Here is an 18,947-nt window from a genome sequence, read left to right on the forward strand (position 1 = left end):
AACCTTTGTAATCTATTACAAGCACTAATTGATTACATAGAAGAGTAAAGACTCCTAGGGTGAACTGGCCTATCCATGAAGGTTAATGGCAAGGTGAAGTATAATGAGCTCAAGTCCATTTCAACTATGTCTACTTATTTATAAAATACCTTTGGGTCAGAGGAGAGTTTCCACTCATTTAAGAATTTACAGGAGAAAAATTAAGATGGCTAAAACAAATTAATTTTGGAGTTGAGGTTATATACTGGATTTTTTTTCTTACAGTTTAAATTGTGTATATTGCAATTAAGCTTCAAGAGTGAACAGTGGACCACAGTTGCAGCCATGTCTAAAATAATACAATCCCTTTACTTGCTACATAGCTGCAGTGCTAAGGATGTACTGAGAGTCAGACACCACAGCCCCTGTCCTGTGCCTACTGTTAGGGCCTACAGTGTTAGGGGAAGGACAGATAAGTCAGTACTGTGATAATGAGGAATTTGACACAGTGAGACGTGTCTAATCTTTACTGGGAGGGAGTAGGGAGTGTTCAAGGAGTTCTTATCAAAGGTGAGTTGTACACTGCACCTGAGGCCTGAGGTGGGGACTGGGCAGTGTAGGGTAGGGCCCAAGAGAAACCAGTGGGGCTGAAATGCTGCGGGAAGGCCAAGGCTGTGAAGAGATGTGGCAGGGAGACAGGCAGAATCCTTTATGCAAGGCTAAACCTTTCAATGGCTTTCACGTTAAAAATATCAATGATAGCTGTTTCTTGCATTGACTTTCCTTGTCCAAAACTTCAAAGTGGTATCCTTTGAGGTACATTTTGTTAAAATAAACAAAATAATAACTGTGGAGCCTCCAAATTCCTTCCGAGATTGCTTTTGAGATCTGAAGCTTTCTTAATTGCATTGATTCTCTGGGGCTGCAATAACAAATTACCACGAATTTGATGGCTTAAAGCAGCAGAAATTACTCCTCCTGTCCCGAGACTGGAGACCTGAGCTCCCAGCAGGATCTTTTACCCTCTGGAGGCTCTAAAGGGATAATTCTTCTAGAGTCTCAGGACCTTTTCTGACTTTCTCTTCCTCATGGTGGTGGAATTTCAATTCCTCCTCTTCCTTCATATGCACCATGGCCACACCGCTGTCTTCTTATACCTCAAATCTCCCCCTCCCACCTTCCCATAAAGGGACCAGCCATTTAATTTAGGGCAGAATTTAAATCAATGATATCTCAAATTGCCACCCTTGACTTTACACATCTTCAAAGGTCCTATTTCAGGGTACCAGTGGTCAAAAATTAAACACATCCTTTGAGACAAATATAACTGAAGCCAGGACCCATGGTGTCCATTTTGAATGAGGCCTTTCTCTTCACTTGACACTAGCAGTTGAAGTAGAGGCAAGTGGGGACAAAGAAGGAGAAGATTTTGATTTGGCTGGGTTATAATAAAAGCTGAGGAGTTCTGCAGTAGACAATAGGTACTCATGTACTAATAAGATATATCTATTACTTCATCTGGGAAGATAAGTGTTATCATTATAGAGATGACCAAGCACTCTAACCTGTCAGCAGCAAGGCTTTATGACATTGACTAAGTACAGATTTAAAAGAGGGTGTGCAAGCGCTCCCTTACTAAATTCACGTGTCATAAAAAATAAAATTCCAAATACGTCATTCAACTGGAAATGCTATGATTTTGTTGAGAGTGAATCTCTCTCGGCGTATCTGGGGTTGTGTTCATGCACTTACCAATCTCTCTAGGAGTTTAGTGAGGATCCCAAAAGAGGGATAGGGACCTAGGTAGTTGGTGGAGGTATCTATGAGAGCCCCTCAGAAGTCCAAATGTGGCAGTGTACCAAAGGGAAAGAAATAATTGAAAAGCAGACATAAAGGGAGAAGAAAGACAGCCATTAAAAAGTCGAATTGTTGAATTCTGTAGAATTACAAGGATATTTTTACAATACTCAGTGTATTTTTAGATAGCTTCTTTCATAGACCCTAACATAAAATGCATCACAGGAAAGTACAAAGGAGCAATAGTCTTTTTCTTTTTTATGAGATCCTGGCTGTAGGAAAAGAAAAAAATTCAGCCAACAGTAGGCATTTGTTCCACCTAGCTCTAAATGGAGATCACTTTTTAAAGAGGTTATGAAAAAAATGTAGCCAAGCTTACAAACAATGTAACATGCTCAGTGCAGAGTTTGACCCATGGGGCTTTGGCCAGCGAATCATTATTCCTGTACTAAGATGTGGGCGTGTGTATTGTTCCTGGCTACACATAAGTTGGTGGGAAAAGGACATGGTCGCTGGTAGAAAAGACACTTTCAGTGCTTTGATCTATGGACCACATCAACTTTCTATGTTGGCAAGGGACATTAAGGTGCGTACCTAAGAGTGGGCTGTAGATATGTAAGGTCAGGGGCCTACAGGGCTTTGAAAGTCCTCTAGAATGCTCCAGACAGCTATGACACATGGCACAGGTTTCCACTAAAATCTTCAGGGGAAGAAGCAGTGTCTAATTCCCCGGTAGCCAATGTAGCAGCTAATCAATGACTTTTCCAGCTTACTTTGGTTGCCGCAGCATTCTCCCTGTTAGTATTTACTATCACTCCTTAAGTCCCTTCTTCTTTGCAATATCTACAGTAGCCTGCATTTCTTCCAGTGGCCCAGCTTGTGTCCTTATACAGATCTGTCCTTGTACCTTGAAATTATCCTGCATAGCTCCAAGTTTGGAGAGATTAAGTGACTCCTTTATTTGGCTTAATTACAGAAGCATGTTGAGAGTCCTTATCTCCTAGTCATTGTGTGTGCCCACTTTCTTTTCTTTTCTTTTTTTTTTAATATTTATTATGTATACAACATTCTGTCTGTGTGTATGCCTGCCAGCCAGAAGAGGGCACCAGACCCCATTACAGATGGTTGTGAGCCACCATGTGGTTGCTGGGAATTGAACTCAGGACCTTTGGAAGAACAGCCGGTGCTCTTAACTTCTGAGCCATCTCTCCAGCCCCGTGAGCACCACTTTCTAGACAGATACACCACTGCCTCTGGACTTGTATTCTATAGTATGCATTGCCTTTATGAATCCTGTAGTTGTAATTATTTTATAAAATGCTATAAACAAAAAAAGTATCACTTTGTAAACTGGTTTTATCACCTGAAAATTTTAATACTTCTTGAAAGAACTCCTTGAGAATTGCTTATTCATGAAAGTTTATCAATAACCAGACAGATAAAATTAAGATGCAATCAAAATAAATTGGTTAAGGTATTTTTGAGGCTTCTTATTATGTAGAATTTGATTCTTTTAATTACTTTTGACTCCGGCATTAATAGTCTTTTTTTCTCAGCTCTGACTTTGTCTGTAAGGTGGTTTGATAAGAATCTTCTATTAATCTCAGCACTCAGGGAGGCAGAGGCAGGCATATTTCTTTGAGTTCACTGCCAGTCTGGTCTACAAAGTCAGTTTCACAATAGCCAGGGCTGCACAGAGAAACCCTTTTGTGAAAAACAAAAACAAACAAACAAACATCTTCTATAGATCTCATTACCTAATAATCCTCTTTATAAACAAAGTTTAAGAGCAAGCTTTTACATCAGAAATTTATAAGAAGGTGACAATTCTTTTTTTGTTTAAAAAATTTATTTTCCTGTCTCGAAAAACCAAAAAAAAAAAAATTATTTTCATTTCATATATCAATCCAGGTCCACCTCCCTTCAACTCTTCCATGTTCCCCCTACCTCCTCCCTTCCCACCCCATCAGCTCCTGAGAGGGGGTAAGGCCTTCCTTGGGGAGTCAACAAAGTCTGTCATACCAAGTTGAGGCAGGACCAAGTCTCCCACTCGTATCAAGGCTGAGAAAGATATACCACCATAGGGAATGGACTCCAAAGAGCCAGTTGTTGTACCTGTCACCACTGTCACCCCTCCAACATATTAAGTTATATAACTGTCATATGGTGACATTTCCTACACAAATCTATGTAGCAACTGAAGTGTCTTGGTGCTGGGTTCTTGAACCGTTTGGCAATGGCATAGAAAAATATCTCTCTTTTTTTTTCCAGTACGTTAGATGTGTGATTCGCTATTTTGCTTGCCTCTTTTAAAATAACTTCTTCCTTGGCAGAATGAGAGTAGTCTGTCATCGTCCCTGTGGTTTTCTTGGGGATGCTGGCATCCTGTAGACAGGTTGTGAATCTCAATGTACACATGGGCACCACCATCACAACTGCCTTGGAGATGAAAGTGAGATGCCAGTAAGTATAAGAAACATCTCAATTTCAGAAATGTTCCAATGTGATAAAAAGAATGGGACAAATTGATTAAAATCTATAACCCAGTGCTTTGGTAAGTCTGTATGTAGGTACTACATGCTAGGTAAGTGCTCTGCCGTTGAGTTATATGCCCAGACCAGAACTGTATGCATTTTAAAGCATGGCTTGTAGCATATATAAAGCCATTAGTGTTCCAGGATAGATACTTGCTTAAACTGAACTTATACCTCATGTATTCATAATGTTAGAATTCAGGGTTCAGTTTGATGCTGGTATTTAAGAGTTACTTTTATACATAACACCACCGTTTAATCCATCCTTGACCTCAACCAACACTTGTCTTCATATCACTGGCCAATTTAAGTCTAGAGAAATGACACACTCACATGCTTAGTGAGAATTCTCCTACCTTCCTGAGTACTTGAGGATTCCTGTGATATTCATGTATGAGGAGCCAGGTTTTGGTAATAAAATTAGTAAAACAAAACAAAAACAAAAAACCCACAAAAATCAGTATTGAGAAAATAAGACACAGAAAGTAATTTACTTAAGGGAATACTCTCTATTTCTTCTGCACTTTGTTTTTTAACATACGCTTTTTCATAACTGGTACCTGCTCTCTGAACAGTTGGCTAAGGAGAAAACACAGCCTCGTAGCCAACAGGAACTTGCTAATATGAGATAATATGATAGGAAAGGAAGTAACACAGAAAGAGCGTGGCGCCTGGCAGATGTGTTTCCATCTGTTGCTTAAACTTACTTTTCTTCCTTCCAACCAATTACGCGGTCTGTCCAGGGCCTGGCAAATACTGGGTGATCAGTTAATATTGACTCCTGTTTTCTGCTCTCTCTCTTGGCTTAGAGCAGAGAGACTGGGTTGAAAAGATTTCTCCCTTACAGCTTGTTCACAGTTCTGAAGGTGGCTGTACCGACCGGATGCTTCTGTTGCTATCAGTTTTGTATGTACTAGGAGGTGGAAATTTGGGGAGATTACTAGGATGTTAATGAGATGATGAAAGAGATTGGAGAAGTCCTCTGCCATGCGAGGACACAAATAGTACGTTTGTAAATATATAAATTGGAAAAGTGTTCCTCACTAGAAAATCTGCCAACACCTCGATCTCCTCCTTCTCAGCTTCCAGAACTGGGGGAACTTAATTCTGCTATTTATAAACTTTTTAGCTTATGTTCTTTTGTTAAAGCCATATGAACAGACAGAACTAGAGCAAACTTCAGATCTCCCACAATCTTAAATCCATGTGTTTGTTTAAATAACATCTACTGAGTTGGGGAAATGAGTCTGGACTAGAATGGGTATATAAGCCCCTAGATTGCTATGCAGATCTGCTTCTAGATCAGTATGACTTCAGGGTGATGGGAAATTCTCTAGGGGCAGAGGGCAGATGTGAGACATCTACAAGTATTCTCTGTGTTTCATCACAGCCCCATTTGTGGTCCTAGTGATCCTCTAATTCACTGGGAATAATGACGGGGCTTTCCCAGCTACTCTGCTTGTCTTGTAAGTATTGAGACAGGTGTCCTGGAGTGCACCACAACCATCATAGACTGCTTTTAGCTATGACTGTGCAAAACCCCTGAGAGTTACTGAAAACATTTATGTCACACTTGTTTAACCGTGGAAGGCCGTAGATGGTTATGTTGTCCATAGTTTTTTTTTCCAGTGACACAGCTGACTCCTGTATCTAGTTCTCTTCCCTAGAGTCCTATGACTTTGATCAATTTACTTAATTAACACTTTTGGTTTCACCATTTGTAACATGGGGCAATGATCTGTCTTGCAGGGAGTTCAGGAGGATGACAAGAAATATGTATGTGAGGTGCCTGGCACATAGTATGCACTAAATAAAGAGAGCTGCAATTAACACTGACAGACATGACATTTTAAGAGTTCCAATTCTGCATCGTTAGCTCATCTGTCTTATTGACACCTAATCAGGAGTGTTTCTAAAGTGTGAGCCCTTATTTATGACCCAGTAATTCAATTGTCTACTTCAGTTCATTTTCTTTAACCAAACTGAAACTCGCTCCCGTAGCATGATTGATTTTGCCAGAGTGAGTCTGCATCTCCCACATAGGACCTCCATCTGTTGCTCAACCCCATCTGTTCTTGCCTCCAGCTGATCCAATCTCATAACCAGTTGGTAAAGAGCCATGAGGAAAAAAAAATACTCTATCACATTCTGATGTCCTGAAGAAACCTCGAGAAATATTCAGCATAAAGATTTTGGTCACTTGGATACCCTAAAATCTCAGTAAATTATTTCAAGAAAATCGGGGAACCTGCCATATGGTGGTGTCCCTGTGTGAATCAGATCATACTGAGGTCATATGACAGTAAAACCCTGTGCCTAGTAGAGTGATAAGCATAGCCTAACACTCTAGGTAGAGAGGCACTGGGCTGAAAGCCCCAGTGCTCCAATGATGTCTCCTTTTATTTCATCGGGCATACTTATTGTTTTTTACATTAAAAGTTATGGTAGTTTGGGCGACTGGAGAGGCTGGGACATTTAACATTTTAATTATGCTTTCACAGACTATGCTCTGGGTGGTATTCATAGGAGCTGATGTATTAACGAGGAGAGGGTTGCCCTTCTGTGTGGTATAGCCCAGGGCCACAACAGCAGAGAGAATCATCCCACATGGTCAGCCTGTTGCTTATTATCTGCCAAATGTTGTGAGATGCACATTGCCTTATTGCCTTCATGTATTTTATCAAATTAAGATACCATTTATTATATGATGCTCGATAATTTTATAGATGAGGGGATTTAAAAGATTTTAAACGAAGCTCCTAAGTCCTATTTAGCCAGCAAACAAGGTAGCTTAACATTGGTTATTATTATTTTTTTTTGTTCTACCTAAAACCTGTATTAAATTTTGGCTTTAATAGACTAGCCCTACAGTGACTGCAATTCTATGGAAAATGTATTAAGGCCCTAGAATGAATTTATACACTTTATTAGTTACTTTTCTCACTGCTGAGGGAAAAATACCTGAGAAGCAACAACTGAAGTAGGGAAGTGTTTATTCTGGCTTACAGTTCTAAAAGATACAGTTCATTATGATGGCGGCTAACTGCATTACACTACAGTCAAGAAACAGGGGGAGAGCAGGAAGTAGGGTGTAGGAGGAGGGCGCGCTTGTTTGTCCCCCAGCTGCCTGGCTAACTTGGACCCGAAATAATCACACAGAAACTGTATTAATTAAATTACTGCTTGGCCCATTAGCTCTTTTTATTGGCTAACTCTGACATCTTAATTTAACCCATCTCCATTAATCTGTGTATCACCACGTGGCAGTGGCTTATCAGCAAAGTTTTGGCATGTCTTTACTCTGGTGGCAGCTTCACAGTGTTTCTCTCTCCCCGCCTTTCTTCTCCCATGCCATAGGCCAAGCTAGTTCTTTATTCATTAACCAATAAAAGCAACACATAGACAGAAGGACCTCCTATACCAGTAGGGTGGCTTTATGACACCTCAAGGCCCATCCCTGGTGGTCTGCCTCTTGCAGTGAGGCCACACCCTGCCCAAGGAGCACCAGCATCTAGGAACTGAGTCTTTGAATACCCAAACTCGTGGGGATCATTTCACATCTAAATAGCACACACCTAGCACTGTTCTAAGAGAACATAATTTCATATCACAAATAAGTACACTATATTCACCCATCCATTATTTCTTCACTCACCTCTTCATTTTCTCTCAATTTTCCTTCCTCACTCAGCAGTGATCTAAGCTAATAACTTTTTCCTCCTCTTGTATAGGTTACATATTTTAAAAGTATAGCTCATATCAAATCATAAAAGGCAGGAAGAGATTCTCTTTCTTTTTTTCTCCCTCTCTCTTACTTTTTCTCTCCCTTATTCCCTATCTCCTTCTCTCTCTATTCCTGTGTTTATCTTTATCCTTTCCCTGCATCTGTTCCTGTTTTTTCTCCTCCTTGGTTATAAAGTTTATATCTGTTGATTTCCATTATCTGGGGATTTGGATTTGAAGTCTCAATGGGGTCTCTGATTAAATATTTGGAAACAGACAACAAATGACTAATTTAGAGCCATCAAGTTAGAATCTGCTGTCTGTGGACTGTGTACATAAAATACTAATTTTTAGTTTTATTTTTACTGGCCTGTACTGAACTCTAAATAAGTGGAAAATCTTGATTACTATAAACTGATTAAGTGGTAAGGAATTGTTTAAGTCAAAATAATATCAACTAGGATATGAAATTGTGAGATTGTTCTCATTAAAGAATCAGGATTATCATATCTAAGTTCAGAAAGAGGATAGGATTATGCTACTACAAAATTTAAATCTCCATGGAATTAGATAGAATTTCTTTATTATTTATAAATTACTCCTTTTATGTTTCTATTGAAATGTTTCTTAGTTTTTTTTTTTTTTTTTTTTTTTTTTTTTTTTTATTTCTCTAAATCTTTATGTGTCTGGACCATTGTGGAACTCATTCCAGTCAGTAAATCTTTGCTGGTCCCAGGCTCCTTTTCTATATGACTCTAGTACTCCCCTACAAAAATAACAGAGAATGTCAAACTGGCCACCACAAGGCTCCATCAAAATTCTAAAGAATATATATGTGTAGGTCAGGGTGAATTTCTGTCAGATGTGTGCGGACACCTCAGGAGACCAAAGAGGACATGAAATCCTTAGAGCTGTCCTTAGAGGTGGTGGTGAGCTGTCCCATGTGGTTACTGGAAACTGCACATAGGTCCTTTGGAAGAGCATCAAGTGCTCTTCATGACTGACCCATCTCAGGTCCTGACCTCCTCTTACACCACCTCCAGTACTCTGTTCGATACCATCTTTCTAGAAAACTTCCTTGGCCATGCTCTCAGAATACCCTCTACTCCAGTCACTTGTTAAGTGGTGAATTTCTTCTGATCTGCCTATCTTCCATTTGTTTATGAATTAAGTAAACAGTACAACATGCCCAAGTTTGCACTTAGTGAGTGTGTGGTTTCAATTGCTTCTCATGTCCCCTCAAAGTCTTCTTTTTTCTATAAGATTTATTTTAAATTTTAAGGTAAATTTAAGGTATGGTATTATTATATCATAGATTTTTCTTTTTGATTAATGATAATCCTAGTTTCTCCACACAAGTCTCGTGTTTGAAATATTAAATTATTCTACTTACAGCATTATTTAAAACTTTCTTAAGGTTTATTCAACATGAATTAAAGTGTTGGGTGCAATTACAATACCAAACAAGTCACTTCTCACTAGAGAGGAAGAACTTGTTTTAATAAGCTATTGGGTCAATATTCCATTAACAGTCAGCCCAGTGCTACTGCGAACACTCATTGGAGCCCTGCTGAGAGAACATAGAACTGCATAAACTCATAGAGACAGATACAAATACACTGGTTCCTCTTTCTATTTTCCTTTAACAATGTAACATAGGAAATTGAAGCAAGAATTATTTTTGTTTCAAAGGATAAAAGTATCGAATACCAATAATTTTATTCCTTTGAAAAGTAAAAAAAACCCGGGTAAATATTAGGCACATAAAATATTATTTCCACTTATCTCTCTAGATTCCTATTAATATAAAATTCCAAATTTAATGAGAAAGTAGAAAGCAAGCCCTAAGGGACTTTTATTGAGGCAATGTTTTGAGATGATGTTTCCTAATATGTTTAGGCCACCTTTTCTCTGTCTGTTAGGAGTGTTTGCAATGTTTGGAGAAGACTAGGTTACAGTGAGGGCGAGGTGCTGATTTCTTCTGTTAGACTGGAGCTGAGCCCACCACGCTCTAGCATCATATCCCACCTCTGAAGAGGATACGGTCTATGTTAACAGTCACTATCTAGGCAAAGGTATTATTGGGGGTAACCAAGCACTTTCAGACTGGGGTTTATTCCTGCATAGTAGGAGGGAATTTATATTTGGTGCTATAGACCAACTCAAAAGTCTATGACTGGGGAAGTCTTAAGCATCTGTTGGGAAGTTACTGCTGTTGTTTTTCTGCACATACAACAATGTCATGATTAATATATGTAGTTAATATATGCAGTTAATCTAGTCTAAAAGAGGAAACATTCTGACAGCAAGAACAGCTGAATTTCATCAAACAGCAGCCAAAGGGAGAATGAAAGAATTTTCTGTGGACTGTCATTGGTGACATGCACATGCCATTTTTTCCTTCCGACATGAAGTTAATGGTGGGTGCAGAGTCCACATTGTCTTACTTTCCTGACAACTTGGGCTGAGAAGAATGAGAAACATTGAGTTGTTTGAATCCCTCTACCCTCAGCCACAGTCACAAACACACTTGTCATGGGCTCAAATGTGTTGTCAAAGCTCAGAAGATGTTTAGACTTTTGACATTAAAGCCAAGCTCAAGAATCGGGCATCTCGGTCCCTATCATACAGAGATGCACCTATCTTTACTGTTGAAAGACAATGAGAAGGGAAGAAATTCTACTTGCTGTGATAGTTTAATCTGCAATAAGAGCTTAAAAATGCTAGGACTTTGAAAGGCATTATTTCAGTGTTTGTAATAAGAGAGAGACAACACAATTAAACCACCAAGGGTTTTAGCAAGCTCCTCAAAGTGAATTCCTGCTAAATGAAATCTTGAGACATGAAACGTACAGTGTTGGCATGCAGACTCTCTGGATACTGAATGAAAGGCTTGCTGGTTTATGCAGATAAGCCATCCACATCCACCTTCTGAATGCATTCAACTTACTGGGACAGCCCGGCAAGCCTCTCCCCTGCCAGGGAATTGAGAAAGTTCTTTCTTCTATTGAATGCTTGCTGCTCCTTTCATTTTCCCTTTAAATATAACAATCACTGGATTTTACAGATTAACACACAAATATCAAACTAAGTGGAAGAAAACTTTCCTACTTCTCCCTGTTTTGTGGGAGTTTTGGGCCATGCCAGTATTTTCTTTGTTTTAAGCCATTTCCCTCTGTGCACACTCAATAGCTTCAATGATTTTTCAGCCTTTGCTTGCAAGTAATTGGTATTGATTTTGCAGGTTACTTCTAATGTGTTTAGTTCCTGAAAGAAATTTAACTGTACCTCACTCATGCTCTAGTTCTCAGAAGAAAACAATATTTATAACCAGGATAAATGGCATTGTTATCCACCTTCCTTAGGCAAAAATTAGGGGTGTTGGATTTCTTCAGGGCATGGGAGTTTCCTAACTGAAGGTTTGGGATATGCGTTTAAGCTCTCCATTATTTCAGTTCAATGTGCTGATCTATGAAGTGTGGTGGTTAGTAGTTAATACTCCTTATTCTATAGGAGTAAACAGCCTAGGCATCTCATTTAAGAACAAGGCCCCAGGGAGTGCTGAGGAATAAGTCTCCCTCTTAAATCAGCACACTCAACTGGCTCAGTCATTAACAACTATGGCACTAATAGCTTCCAGCAGTGGGGTGCCTCCTGGCCATGACTGGGTTTGCTGCCAAGGTGGCTGGTGAGGAGCTGAAGCCTCCATCATGGAGGCAAAGAACCCAGGAGGGGAAGAAAAAGCAAAATGGAATGAATGAGACTGGGAGAAAAAAGTCACAATTTATATATATATGTGAATATATGTATAAATGAAAATATATTTGTATATATAGTATGTCCATATATAGTATATTTAATACATACACATATGTTTCCTTTTGATAGTCATCATATCTATCTGTCTGTCTGTCTGTCTGACTATCATCTCTCTTTATTTATATCCTATTGGTAAACATCAATTTTTCATTTTGAGGCATTTATTTAGTTTCCTGTTGGTGAAAGAGTCTGAATAATAAGGTTCCTTGCAGTAGTATCCTTCGGTCAGGAACAGCTAGTAAAACTGATAAGTAAAATGGAAAAGAAGTAATAGGCACTGTCATTGCATCTGGTTAGTGTGAAACCATTTGGAAGGTTTATTAAATGCACAGCACAGTACACCAAAAATATATGTAGTGTTCAGATGAAACTTTTCAGTGGGAACATGGTGGGGTTTAGTATAAAGAGTCTCTTAGGGTTCATTCAAAGAATTTTATCACCAAGACTATGATATGAATGAACACTTTGAATGAGCACTTCATTCAAAAACTGTTTATATATATCTGCTAAACTGATACATGAGTGTGCCCTTTTGGTTTGACACAACCAACAGTTCAAATATTTATTTATTTATTATGTATACAACATACAATATTCTGTCTGTGTGTATGCCTGCAGGCCAGAAGAGGGCACCAGACCCCATTACAGATGGTTGTGAGCCACCATGTGGTTGCTGGGAGTTGAACTCAGGACCTTTGGAAGAGCAGGCAGTGCTCTTAACCTCTAAGCCATCTCTCCAACCCCCAGTTCTGTGGTTTTATTGCTCTTTTAAAGCTCTTGAAAAGCTGTGTGTTTTTTCCTGTTTTTTTTTTTTTTTTTTATTTCTCATTCTCTCTCTCTCTCTCTCTGTGTGTGTGTGTGTGTGTGTGTGTGTGTGAGTTGCGCTCATGCACTTACTTGGGGGAAGGAGTATTTATTTATGTTGCAGAGAGTGCATTTATTCTCCATCAGTCTATCCTTTTGACTCAATCACTATTTAAGAACCATACACCATGAAAAATGTGTGTCTGGGAGAGGAAGTACACACTTCTCTGTTCTTGACTGGATCAGTTGGGGTTTTCTGTATTTTCCAAACACCCCCTTCACAATTCTGGCTTTTCTTCCTTCCTCAATGTCAATCTTTCTTGGTTTGTTTTCCCCCAAGAAAAAAATGTTTTCCCAAACTCATGCCATATGTACATATTAATTTAATATGATCAGTAACTAATACAAAGTTGAAATTTATAAAAAGGGAGCAAGCAAGGGATGATATCTTTGTTAGATTGGTAGTTAGAAAATATTTTTCTTTTGGCAATACAGTGAAAGCAGTGACTCCCAAAAAAGTTTAATTAGATTTAATAGGATTTAAGAATTGTCCTCCTTAAAATACAGACTAAGAAATTACAGACACATTATCGACTGGCATTCAAATACATATATTCATCAAAAGACTTTTAGATGTAAAATTGTCTACAGTCATGCCACTTTGAGGAATGTGCTGGGCCTAGTACTTGAATGGGAGATTTGAGCTAAGGTTCTTATATAAGTCAGCAACAAAGAATAAATTTTAAAATGACAAGTGACTACAATAGACATTTATTAATGATAATGATAATAATAGTATTTTTAAAAGACCACCAGTAGTGACCAAACACACTCAAAGTGGTCAGCATAGTTAGTCACCAGAAATGCAAATTAAAACTACATACTTGGACACATCTACTAGGGAGGATGAAACTGAAATTCACACCAAACAATGCGGTGTGGGGGGAGGGGAACTGGGTTGTGTAAATTGGCAACTTCTTTGGAAAAGTGCTTCTTATTTTTCTCCTAAACTTTAACAAATATTTAAGGTTAGTTAAAAAATTTAACCACGTGACCTGGTAATGTCACTCCTAGGTGGAAATTTATTTAAAAAAAAAATAGAGAAAAAAAAAAGCAGAACAAATTTGACTGTCCATGCCATTTTTAGTTTTAAAAAAATCAAAATGATATCCCAAATTCCTATAAACTGAAAATTAGATTCTTTAATTTAGGTTTATATATTTTGTGGATTCCACCTAAGGACAAAAGCAATGGTCAAAAGTGTTCCTAGAGCAGAACGCCAATCTTTAGGAATATTTTCTCTATGATTAAGAAGTTCTCAAGCAGGTGAAACTACATTGTGTCTGATCTCAAGGCAGGATGAGCCTATGGAAGGGTCTCAGAGAACTCTTCAGGCTGGCAGCCCTGTTCTGTCGCTATGACAAAGGACTGGAGTATACAGGTGTATGCTGTTGTTAAGACTTGTCTAACCATGTGCTTACAGTTTGAAACCTTATATAAATAGTACCTTTCAGTAAAAATTAAAAAAATAATCAATTCTGTTAATGTCTATAACAGCGATGTAACTAAAATTTAAACGAAAGGCAATGGGGGCTCAAGATGTGGGTAAAAAATTCATTGTTTAATGGGGGTTGTTGGGAAGGTTGACGTGGGGGATGCACACATGAACAGGGCTTTTGAACATTCATGTTGAACCTGGCCTTTTCTCCAGGGCTCTTTACGTTGAGAAGACCCATTTGAGACCCAACTGTTTCCACCCTAACAAAGTTGGTATATTCCTTGCTTTCTAAACTCTATGATTAAAATCCTGTGGTGACTTCAAACTGAATTATTCCTCTCTTTTTAGATTACTGCACACTAGAACCTAGTGAAACCTATAATGACAGAGGTGGGGAACTGGAACCACTCCACTTTATGTCACATGTATGGGCTCTGTCTTGCACAGTATTACTTCACTATCAAGCTGCCTTCTCTTCCTTCCCTTTCTCTGAGCACAAAAATTGCAGCATAAATAAGAAAACGGCAGTCTCCTAAGAATATACGATTTTCTCCCATTTAGCCTTTAAGCCATTTCGATAATTGCTTTTAAAAAAAAAAGCTGGAAAATGAAACTTAATAAAGGAAAAAGGATTAAAATTAACCACTGGGAAAAATGTACGCAAGCCTAGGAATTAGCATTGCTAAGTCTGAAGTAGGAAAGGGCAATGATAAAAACAGTGCCGCATCTTTTATAGAAAAAGGTAAACAAGTCTGTGAGAGTAGCTCTGCCTTCTTCCCAATACAGCTGTGTCTGCACCTTGGACAGCCTGCTCCTAGCACACCCAGGAAGCCCCGGCAGGAGTCCTGATTGTGCCTGGCATCCATCACTTTTGATTCATTAAGGCAGTCCGCTAAGACTAATCACTGTGCCTCTCTCTGAGGCAGAGCAAATGTGATCAATTATTGCCCCTCTTTCTTGCTAGTACATGATTAGCTTCAGTAAATGCCGGGATAGGGTAAAATTACATATTATTGATATTAGCAAAACAAATGTGTTCCTGATCAAAGGCTGTCTATTAATGGAAATTTCAAAATGTAAGGAGCCTCATCAATTAAAATAAGCTCCTAGTTGCAGAGCCTCAAGGAAATTGGAGCAACACTATCAGAAACCATGCAATGTCCAAGGACAGAACTTAATGGGAGTGGGAAACCAGCTCCTCTCACCACAAACAGCTGGCACACAATGCACCATTCCTCCTTACTGATGCAGCAATCCTTTGAGGGAAGAGGGTTGAGTGTGAAGAAGGGGTTTGAAAAAAATTTTAAAAAGTGAAATCTTATAGCTATCAACCAAATGGGGTGAGGGGGTTGAGATGATGGAACACCCAAAAACGAATCACTTAAGTTCATCGTTTTTTAAGGTTTTGGTAAAGTTGCTTGATTTTCTTCCTTTGCTATATTTCAAAAAGAGAATCATAGTTCCGTGTAACCTCATATCTACACACTCTCAAGATTTCCTTCTGAAAACACAGACATTTTCCCCAACGTCACAGCAATATCCTCTCACCTATGGATTAGCAATAATGGCTGTGTAGCAGCCTAGTACAGAACAGTACCTAGTGAACTTTTTTTTTTTAAAAATAGTTTTTATTGAGATATATATTTTTCTCCTCTCTTCTTCCTTCATCTTCCCTCCTCCTCTACCCTCTCCCATGGTCCCCATACTCCCAATTTACTCAGAAGATCTTGTCTTTTTCTACTCCCCATGTAGATTAGATCTGTGTGTGTCTCTCTTAGGTTTCCCATTTTTGTCTAGGTTTTCTGGGATTGTGAGTTGTAGGCTGTTTTTTCTTTGCTTTATATCTAAAAACCACGTATGAGTGAGTACATATGATAATTGTATTTCTGGGTCTGGATTATCTCACTCAATATGATGTTTTCTAGCTCTATCCATTTTCCTGCAAATTTCAAGATGTTATTATCTTTTTTCCCCACTGTGTAGTACTTCATTCTTTGGTCGAGGGGCATTTAGGTTGTTTCCGGATTCTGACCATGACAAATAATGCTGCTATGAACATAGTTGAGCACATGTCCTTGTGGTATGATAGGTCATCCTTTGAATATATACCCAAAAGTGGTATTGCTGGGTCTTGAGGAAGGTTATTTCCTAATTTTCTGAGAAATCGACATACTGTTAACTGTAAAAAACCTGTCTGTAAAAACTGCTGGTCCAGAAGTCCTTCACTACAGGACAGGCTATGAGAGCTGGGAACTGGCCTGGAGAGCCTGGAGACTTAAAATTATACACACACACACACACACACACACACACACACACACACACACACACATAGAGTGACAGAGTGACAGACACTCGAACCATCCTTTATACAAGAATGTCAATTTGTTGAGCTCAGGGGAAGCTTATATAGGGATCCTTAACTGATAGTCACGCCCCAGCTCTTTCAGCTGCAGACCCAACAGAACTACCTTTCCTGCCAATCAGAATCTCCTGCTCAGAGCTGCAGTCTGCTCAGAGCAGAGGAAAACAAGTTGTTTACAGGAAATTTAGAGTCTAGGCCTGCAGCTCCACCAGTTTCCAACAGATAACCAGAGCTTGCACTCTGCAGCAATGCGGAAGTGTTCCCTTTACCCTACATCCTCTCCAGAATAAGTTGTCATCAGTGTTTTTGATCTTGGCCATTCTTACAGGTGTAAGATGGAATCTGAGAGTTGTTTTGATTTGTATTTCTGATGGCTAAGAATGCTGACCATTTCCTGAAGTGTCTTTCAGCCATTTTAGATCCATCTGTTGAGAGTTCTCTGTTTAGGTCTGTACCCCATTTTTAATTGGACTATTTGTTCTTTTGATGACCAATCTCTTGAGTTCTTTGTACATTTTGGAAATCAACCCTCTGTCCAATGTGGGGTTGGTGAAGATCTTTTCCCATTCTGTAGGCTGTTGTTTTGTCTTGTTGACTATGTCCTTTGCTTTACAGAAGCTTCTCAGTTTCAGAAGCAATAATTTCAGTGTCTGTGCTACTGGGGTTATATTTAGGAAGTAGTCTTCTGTTTCAGTGTGTTCAAATGTACTTCCCACTTTCTCTTCTATGAGGTTGATTTTATGTTGAGGTCTTTGATCCATTTGGACTTGAGTTTTCTGCATGGCAATAGATATAGATCTATTTTCATTCTTCTACGTGTTGATATCCAGTTATGTCAGCACCATTTGTTGAATATGCTTTCTTTTTTTCATTTTATATTTTTTCTTCTTTGTCAAAAATTGGGTGTTTATGGGTTTGTGAATTGATATTCGGGTCTTCAGTTTGGTTTCATTGATTCTCTTGTGTGTTTTTATGCCAATACCAGGTTGTTTTCAGTACTGTAGCTCTGTAGTAGTTTGAAATCAGGAATTGTGATGCCTCTAGAAGTTCCTTTATTGTACAGGATTGTTTTGATTATCCTGGGTTTTTTTCCTTTTCCATATGAAGTTGAGTACTATTCTTTTGAGGTCTGTAAAGAATTTTTCTGGGATTTTCATGGGCATTGCATTGCATCTGTAGATTGCTTTTGGTAAGATTGCCATTTTCAATATGTTAATTCTACTTACCCAAGAACATGGGAGATCTTTCCATTTTCTGGTGTCATTAATTTCTTTCTTTAAAGATTTAAAGTTCTTGTCATAAAGCTCTTCCACTTGTTTGGCTAGAGTTACTCCAAGATATTTTATGTTATTTGTGGCTATTGTTAAGGGTGATGTTTCTCTGATTTCTTTCTCAGTCCATTTATCATCCATGTAAGGAGGGCTACTGACTTTATTCCAGACATATTTTTGTAGTTTACATTCTTACATTAAGAACCCAAACAAATTACATTTGTTTGGCCTTCAAGTATCCTTTTTAAAAAAAAAAAAAAAAGATTCATCCTCATTCCCTTCTTTTATCTGATAAGATTAAAATTTAGCAGAAACTTGACAATTGAATTAGAAAATGTCCTCCATTCTGGTTTTCTCTGTTTATTTCACAGTTGTTCCATTTAACTCTTTTACCTCTCTTCTATTTTCTGATAGGTGGAGTTAATGATATAGGATCCATTAGATTCATATTCAATATCCTATAGCCATTCTCTGTAAACATTGTGAGATGCATTTTATTACATTAGATCGGAAGAAAAAGCACATCCAGGTTTCGTACATTTAGTAATGAAGAAAACCTTACTCCTCCCTCCATCTTAGTTAATTTTCTTTCCTGTGATAAAATGTTCTAAAAGATGAAACATAAAGGAGAGAGGGTGGATTTTGGTTTACAGTTTAAAGGTATAGTCCACTGTGCCAATGGATGCTATGATTGCTTTGCTTTGATGCTAGCCCATATAATTTATGGAACTATTTTTATTCTCATGCAAATATTTCAGACATGCAATCTTGACCCTGAAGTACCCATCCTAATACCTCATGATTGAAAGTGAGTGGCTGTATGTATTTACACAGTCATCAGTACCCTGGTAGCATACAAATGTGCTATATGTAGTTAAATGTAACTAAAAATTACTTTAAAAATTTAAATTTTATCTGTATATGTGTTTGGGTCACATGGACGTCAGAGGACAATTTGTGGAAATCAGTTCTTTAACACTTACAGATATGTCCCTAAGATAAAACTCAAGCCTGCAGACTTAGCAGTAAGTCCCTTGACCCACTGACGCATCTTGTTGTCTCAAAACTGAAATTGTTTACAGGTAGATCTATTTGGTTTCATAGTCAATAGGTTATATAATATGAATGTTTTAAAGGACAAGGCAAATACTTTCATG

General features: G+C 38.4%; 1 protein-coding gene across 1 annotated transcript in view; it reads right to left on the bottom strand.

The window, feature by feature from the left end:
- The window catches only part of Cntnap2 (contactin associated protein 2), a 2,085,894-nt gene that overhangs the window by 572,723 nt on the left and 1,494,224 nt on the right, over positions 1–18,947 (bottom strand). The window lies entirely within an intron of this gene.

The sequence above is a fragment of the Chionomys nivalis genome, chromosome 1 (assembly GCF_950005125.1).
Source record: "Chionomys nivalis chromosome 1, mChiNiv1.1, whole genome shotgun sequence".
NCBI lineage: Eukaryota > Metazoa > Chordata > Mammalia > Rodentia > Cricetidae > Chionomys > Chionomys nivalis.